General features: G+C 39.3%; 1 pseudogene; it reads right to left on the bottom strand.

The window, feature by feature from the left end:
• Positions 1 to 1530: 1530 nt before the first annotated feature.
• On the bottom strand, positions 1531 to 3562 carry LOC105528580 (annotated as a pseudogene).
• Between the last annotated feature and the right edge of the window lie 4620 nt (positions 3563 to 8182).

Raw genomic sequence — 8182 nt, 5'->3', positions numbered from 1 at the left:
ATAAAAAATTAAAAAGCATGAACTTGCATATAAAAATTAGATTAGGTACAAAATGCCAATCGTATTTACTTCTGCTCAGTAATTAAATATTCCTCCCTTTGTTTTTGTCCTTTAAAAAACATTACTTCTGGAATTGAAAAACAAAAAGGAAAACATGATCCTGGAGAGAGTTACCAAACACGAGGAATTAGGAATCCAAGAAGCCAAACCAGGAGCCCAGCAGTCAAGGTTGGAAGCCCAGAACACGTCTCACCAGTGTGATAATGGCCAAGCCCGGAAGTGGAAGATTGTTCTTTTCTTTTCCTACTGGAATATTCTTTACCAAACAGTTTCCTCTACATTAGATATTAGCACACTTACATTTAATGGGATTCTATGATTAACTGGCACAACAGCAAAGCGATGCTAGAAACTTTCGTTTTGAATTGCTACAAAATCTATTATTTTGTAGTTATATATTGTACAAAACACACTAGAAATCAAGTGCTCCTACAACAAAAAACCCATCTAACTTTGCTGTTTCTTTCTGACTTTGTTCATTTTCAATCTTCACAACAAATGTGTTTTTTTGTTTCGGGGACTGGAAGAGGTAATTTTTCTCAGAAAGAAGCAAACATTAATATGTGCTAGGCACTGTCTGATGGCTTGGCTCTAAGACAAGGCAGCTGCCCGTGTACTGTACAGAGCAAAAAGGCTTACCAAAATCCAAACCACCTTGAGTTAAAGAAATCTGAATGAGGAGCATCACCATTCTTTGTATGTGTGTTTTAAAAGTCTTTGCTGTGTTACCAAATAAAGAAATGCGTGTATTATACCTCTATTGATGTAAACGAGGCTCAAACATCTCAATTCCACCCTCTTCCTACCCCACACCCATCAGATGCTATGACTGCTAGTGACACTTTATTCAAATTACAACCTGTAGTTTTTGCTCTAAAAAACAAAACACCTGAGAAAGGCTCATTGCTTTAAAATCAAGAATCTATCAAAGCAATGCCACCCTAATCCTAAGGTGCTTCTTAGGTATTTTCCAAAGCTCTTTGCTCTTTCATACTACAGCATTTTCAGGAGGAGTCATTAGGTACTCTCAATGTCCAAGAAATAACTAAAAACAAAAAATAATCTGAGACTCTTTTCTGCATTACCACCAGCCTCCCAGTACACCAGGTCACCTTTTACAGCAGTGAGCAAAGCAACCCATGCCACGGAAATCTTCACAAACCAAGAAGGAAAGGTACAAAAAGAATTATGGTAAAACAATAACATACATTTGTGTGTATGAGGGAGAGAGATTTAAAATTAAAATATTATATCATCACAAGAAACAGCAGACATTCTTTGCTCTGTCCTTGGGCAACCAAGAAAATTAAAGCCTGTTTTATGTCCCAAAAATAAAAGAGACTTGATAGAAGTAACAGTGCTCAGTGCTTGCAACCCAAGTCAATTTATACTCTTGTCAGACCAGTCCAAATTCCAAATGCTACAAAAATCCTGTTAGATCAAGGGGTAAAAATTCATTTTAGTACAAAGTTACTCAAGATAAAGAAAGGCACGTCTTAGGTGAGAGAACTGCCTGCTGCAGATGACTTTTTGCTAATGTGTTTAAAGATTATGGACTTCTCAACTTTCTTAGTTTTCTGGTAGCCAAATCCTCCTTGCTTTTTCTGCTTGCCTTCATTGCTGTTCATGTTCAGACCAACAAAGGGAGGCACCTTGAAACCAAATGACAGAGCAACTTGAGGCAAATTTAAGTTACTGACATTAAAGATCTGTTTCAGAGAGTAGGAATCATAGGCTCATATGTATGACTTACATGCTTCCTCGGCTGACTTATGAAGGAAGTAGTTCATTTCAATCAGTTTCTCACGCTGAGACTGAGTATCCTAAATTTTAGACCAGGAAAAGTCAAATTCACTTAATGGAACCTTGGATTGTTTCAAGTAATGAAGGAAACCCAATTCTTCTGGGTGCAAAATGAACAAGGCATGGCCTCCCCATTTAGGTCTCTGGCTGTTCTCCCCACATGATGAATGTATTTCAGGGTCATCTGGAGGGTCATACTGAAGAATCCAGTTGACTTCAGGAATGTCCAGTCCTCTTGCTGCCACATCCGTACACAATAGTGTTCCCAAATCTGCGTTGCGGACCTAGAAGAATGTGGTTGTACGCTTATTTTGCTTTTGCTTTCCATGAATGGCCAAGACAGCAAATCAATGTAGTTCAGCAACTCGTAGTGGTATTTCACGAACATACAAGATAAAAAGAAGACCATGAGCTTCTTCTTTTGGTTCTTCTTAAAGAATGTAAAGAGCAGAAGAATCTCTTTTCAGAGGGACAAACAACATATCCCTGCTCAAGACATCCACTGTCACATTAGCTTATTAGCTTTATCATCATCAACATCAACATACAGTGGCTCCTTTTTCAGAGAAATCCTTGCCTGGTCCTCAACTTTTTGAGTTTAGGTGGCAGAACAGAGCATAGTCTGTCTGCATGTTGGCAAAAGTTTAATAATTTGCTTTAATTTATCTTCAAACCCAACATCCAAGATACAATCAGCTTCATCAATAGCCAGACACTCCAGGTTTTTATACATAAACCCCGGGGTATACTGCATATGGTCCAGCAGACGGCCTGGTGTGACCACAAAGATGTAGATCCCATTAGCAAGTTTCTATGCTTCAGCAGATCTGTTACTGCCACCTATTATCAACCCATAGGTGTGCACATGGTGAGTCATTAGCTCCTTAAGAACACCAAAAATTTGCATGGCTAGCTGTCTAGTAGGTGACAGAATAAGGACCCCTGTTCCATCCTTGGGCATGAACTTTAACTTAACAATGAGTTCAACCGCAGAGATGAAAAAAACCAGGGCTTTACCACTGCCTGTTTTTACAGCTGCTAGAAGATCCCTGCCTTCCAGAAGTAGTCTGATACTTTTATGTTGAATTTCAGCCATGTTTGTAAAGCCCATTTCTTTTATTGCCTTCAGAGTGTTTTCATTGACAAGATTACATAGAGAAGCAAATGAAGTATCCTCAAAAGCTCCTGTCAGTCCCAGGGGCAGGCTGGGCACCTCACTGTCATCTTCATCATTATCTAGCTTCTCCACATTATTTTCTGTTTCTTTAGGAGTCTTGGCACTTTCTTCTTCAGATTCCCCTTTGTTTTCAGTTTTTGCTTTTTTTGTATCAGGCCCAGCATCATTCACCAGTTTTCTCTTTTTCTTCTTCTTTTTCTTTTTTGATTCTGAATTGGGAGACTGCATTTCTGCATCTCCATTGGTTAATACGGTGGATTTCTGGGGAGATTTTTTAACTTTTACATTTTCCACTATTTCTTGAGAAATGTCTGCATTTTGAGTTTCTGATAAGGCCACATTTATAGAATGTTTTGATTTTTTAACCTTTCTATCTCCCATTGTTTCTTCAGACACATCTCCATTTTGAGTTTCTGATAGGGTCAGATTTGAGGCCCCCTACAACTTTAGATTTTGCTGCCACAGTTTGAGGTTCCGCTTCTCCATCTTCTTGCTCAGGAGTTTCATCATCTGGTGAGACATGCTGTCCAAGAAGTGCCTAGACTGCCGGGCCACACAGTACAGCTCTGCATTCCCATTCTTTACATATTTATTTTGCTCCTCAAAGAACTCCATGAACCCAAGGTGTTGGTTGATGGAAGCCTCTGGTCATCCCAACTGAATCTCCACTCCATCTGGGAGCAAGGGCCCCCAAAAATCATTGAGTAGAAAGTTGCTTCTCCAAAACTCAAATACCAAGCAGCTGTTTTCTTCCAGAGTTGAGGAAGATTTTCCGAATGTTTCTTTAAAATTGCTCTGAAAATCTGAATCCAATGTAATAAACTAGATAGGGCTGTTGATTGTGGAGAACATCTATCACCGACTTTAAACCTTTTTTCTTTCTAAAAATTCTTTTTGACATTGTAAAAACAATATATGCTTATTGCAAAACATTAAAACAATACAGAGGTGCATAGATATAAAAGTGAACGTTCTCGGTAGCTTCTTTCACTCACTCCCATTTTAGGAGGTAACTGTTAGGAGGTAACATTACCACTTTAGGAAGTAACTAGATTTGTGTATCACAAGATCTTTTGTGAGCTTTTATATCCCACCTCTATACACACCTGCATATGCATGCACACATGTACACAGTTACATGCCTTTTCTTTTATACAAAAAATGAGAGCATACTCTAAATTTCATTATGCCGCTTGCAACTTAATACACCACACATAGATTTGTATGTCCATCAGTCATAATTCCGTCGGTTTATCACTCATAATGGGAGTAACACTGTTGTCCCCTTTCTTACCTTGTAAGTTTGCCGTGAGGATTAATCATATGTTCAAAGGTACGCAAGGACAGTGGTACTAAAAAATGGCACAGAAGGCTTTGAGATGGCCATTGATGTATTATTTTACAGAGACATAATACAGATTATGTGATGGGCTTCAAGAGTAAGGATGAAGAAGTAATTTCTTGTTTTCCCCCTCTGAATGGGACACTTCGTGATCTGCATATTATAAAAAACATGAAAGTGAGGTCAGACTTGGCAGGGAAATTGCTGGCTACAAGCTTTTAGGACAATTAAAAAACAGCAGGATCATTCTGGCACAAGCTTCAACCAGTTGGCAGAAAAATGCCTCTTCTGCTCCTACGGTGACTGGCAATTCTAAGTAAATGGCTAAAATTGCCTTTCATGTCTGCCGGCAACTTCTTTCCTGAAGTCTTTGAGTCTTGTTGAATTTGCTTTGATAATGAGTATCTTCTCTATTAGGGTAAATTTGACATGCATAAGGATTATTTCAACTCTGACAGGACAGAAATTCACTTGTTTCCAGAATTAGGAATACTTGAAAATTTGCTCAAGTCTAAAAATGAATTTTTCCCTAAAAGTTTTCTTCTTTAAGACTCTGTTGCCGTATACAAAGACTGTATTTTATATGATTAGTGACATACTAATAGGCCTTTTGAAATATTAAAAATAGCTCCCAAACCCCTGTGATTTTCTTTGGTGAAGTCCAAGGACTTGGAACCCCAGTTAGGGCATTATTAACTTAAAATATTCCTACTCACTTAAATTATAAGCTGTCAATAAATATCACTTCTCTTTTAACTTCAATTCAGTTTGCCCTGAGACTACATTACTGACCATACGCCTTCCACCCCTGATATCTAGCCAAGGCAGCATCCATAATTGCCGTTGGCTTGCCTCTGAGAGCCCAGTGTTGGACAGCCTGTATAGTAGAATGGTTGAAAGCAGTCTTTGGAGCTCCAAGGGCTCTGTACATTTGCTTGAGTTCCCATAACATGGTGGAGATGGTACCACCTACCTCAGAAAGTTGTTAAATTAATTAATCAGCCCATATAATAAAGCACCTAGAATACTGCCTGGCCCATAAAGTGTCATTATTACTGTATCTTTTGTATTTAAAGTCATTCTCTTTAACTGTTGTTATTGGGATGAGGTCTGTAGCTTTTTATGCTTCTGGGAGGGGAAAACCTCTTCATCTTGTTCCCTGCGTCATAACAGAAACAAAGAGGAAGAAGATGATATAAGTTCAGTAAATCTTCCCTTCATATTTGGTCAGATAAGAGCAGGGGCTTGGAGCCAGGCTGCCTGGCTTGACCACTTAACACTAGCAAGTTTCTTAACCTCTCCAGCCTCAGTGACTTTATCTGTATAAAGGGGATAACAATTGCCCCTGATCACAGGGCTGTTGGGAAAACCAAGACAGTGTAAGTAACAGACTTACACATAGTGAGTGCACAATATAGATAGCAAGTAAGTTAATTCTGAGGCAACAGATTCAAGTCTACTACTACTGAACTCCGACTATGTGTCTATTCTATATAGGGACTGCATTTAACAATATTCCCACAAGGAACACACGTTATCTTCACTTAACTGATAAGAAGACTAAAGCTTTGAAAGGTTAAATGGCATGCAGCAGTTCTCCTGTTAGAAGGCGATAGAGCTGAAATGTGACGCCAGGTCTTCTGATTCACAGGCTAGTGTTCTTTCTTCTAAACCCCTGGATATCTCTGTGAGCCACGCATATCTGATTACCCCAAGGATTCTCAGGGTCAGCAGTAAATAGGGTAGAGAGACCATCAGTCCCTGCCTTCTGCTTACTGCCAGAAACCTTTCCAATTATTTTTGTATGACCAACACATATGTAAATGCCCAACATGCTTTAAACAGTTAAACAATAAAACATAATTTTCCCATAATCCTACTCTTGGATTCTTTTCTCTCAAAGTTTCATAGACTTTCTTAGAATGTCTAAATGACCCTCAGAATGTTTTTCACCAGAAAGGTTTTGTTGTTTTTTTCCCCACTGATTCCAAAACAGTGAGTTGATTCCTCTTCTTCCTGGAAGTCTTTCTAGGTCATTACAAATAGCATTTTTCTTTATAGTTCTCAAGTGACCTTTAGTGCAAACATTTCTTTCTTCTTCCTGGGGTGGGTTCTGACATCATTCTCCAGGAACACAAAGGCCTCCACAAGGTTGATTTATCCTGCTGAGACTCTGGAAAGGGTCTCTTCTCCTCTGACCACATCTTAATTCACAATTGAGGGAAAAATATTTAGCAATGAGTCTCTTTCCCTATTTTCTTTGAGCTTGGTTTTTAAAAGTCAGTTATTCTAACATCTGCTTGGAACATTTTATTGTCCCCAGTCAGAAGTATGGTTTTGTATTTTTTAGCCAATTATTTCTTATCTTTGGTTACTTTTGCTCTTTTTTGATTCAAATCAGCCAGCATCTGTTCCCAGGATTCAGTGCCAAGGTGCCACCCAGTTTAGGAAAGCTAATCTTTGATCTTTTTCTTTTGCCTCTTCTTGGTACCACATACTAGTTTTCATCCCCAATTCCCCCACATTCTCATACCTCCCTTTGCAAATTCACTTGAGATTTTAAAAAGAAAAGCAAACTTTAAAAGGAGAGCTAAGATGATTGTTCAGATAAAATGCTGAATCCAGACAGCCAAAAGCTGTGTGGTTTTCTCTGAGTTTGCTCTGTTCTGCCTGGATGTTGTGTGGCTTAATGGGGAGAGAAGCTGCCAGCTTGGAACAGAGCAGAAGGATTTTCAGCATCAGCTCCTCCCATGTCGTGGGTCTCTGGTAAGTTTCCCAGTCTTTTGTTACCCAGGTAGCTTTTTCATGTCATGGGCATAATGGTAGAAACCACCTCCATAGGCCAAATGGAAGGCACAACATTAATGTCAGGAGAGAGGCCCAGGTGGCTGCTTCCTTACTAAGACCAGACTCTGATATTTGCAGTTACTTTTCTTTCACTTCTTGGTGCAAACAGGTTTTCTTTTAAACATAGCTAACAATGATTTTGCAGTTTCACACTGACATAAAATTTTTGTCCAGCTTTTGAAGGAAATCTATTTATGCATGATGAGTCTTCTGAATTCTAAATCACTGTTATAGACATTTTTAAAGAGAGAGTTGTATAACACATGTAAAATGGAGTAACAAAACAGTTTTTAAAAGTGCTTAGGCCAGGCACGGTGGCTCATGCCTATAATCCCAGCACTTTGAGAGGCTAAGGCGGGCAGATCACCTGAGGTCAGGAGTTCAAGACCAGCCTGGCCAACATGGGAAAACCTCATCTCTACTAAAAACTACAAAAATTAGCCAGGCGTAGTGGCAGGCGCCTGTAATCCCAGCTGCTTGGTAGGCCGAGGCAGGAGAATCACTTGAACCTGGGAGGCAGAGGTTCCAGTGAGCTGAGATCGTGCCACTGCACTCCAGCCTGGGCAAGACAGTGGGATTTCATCTCAAAAACAAAAACCAAAAAACACCAAAAAAAAAAAAAATGCTTTAAAGGTACTTTTTAGTCACTTAGTCATCCAATCAACAAACATTTATTTAGTGCCTTACTCTGTCAGATGCTACATTAGATCCCAGCAATATAGTAGCAAGGAAAAAGACACACAGTCCCTGTCTTCCTGGGACTTAGAGCCCAGGTGTCTTCTGCCACCACAGTAGGAGTTTGAATATGAGTTGTGGCTTTTCTAAGTCAAATGTAAAGCTTGACACTTGTCTTGAAACCACGTGAAAAGCCACGGGACAATGGAAGAGAAAAAGATGTAAAAAAAAAAAAAGAAAGACTCGGGAAGGGGAACATCACACACCGGGGCCTATCA

This window comes from Mandrillus leucophaeus, unplaced genomic scaffold (assembly GCF_000951045.1).
Source record: "Mandrillus leucophaeus isolate KB7577 unplaced genomic scaffold, Mleu.le_1.0 Scaffold721, whole genome shotgun sequence".
Taxonomy (NCBI): Eukaryota; Metazoa; Chordata; class Mammalia; order Primates; family Cercopithecidae; genus Mandrillus; species Mandrillus leucophaeus.
Note: the sequence above shows the minus strand (reverse complement) of the source record. Positions and strands in the feature narration are given on the sequence as shown.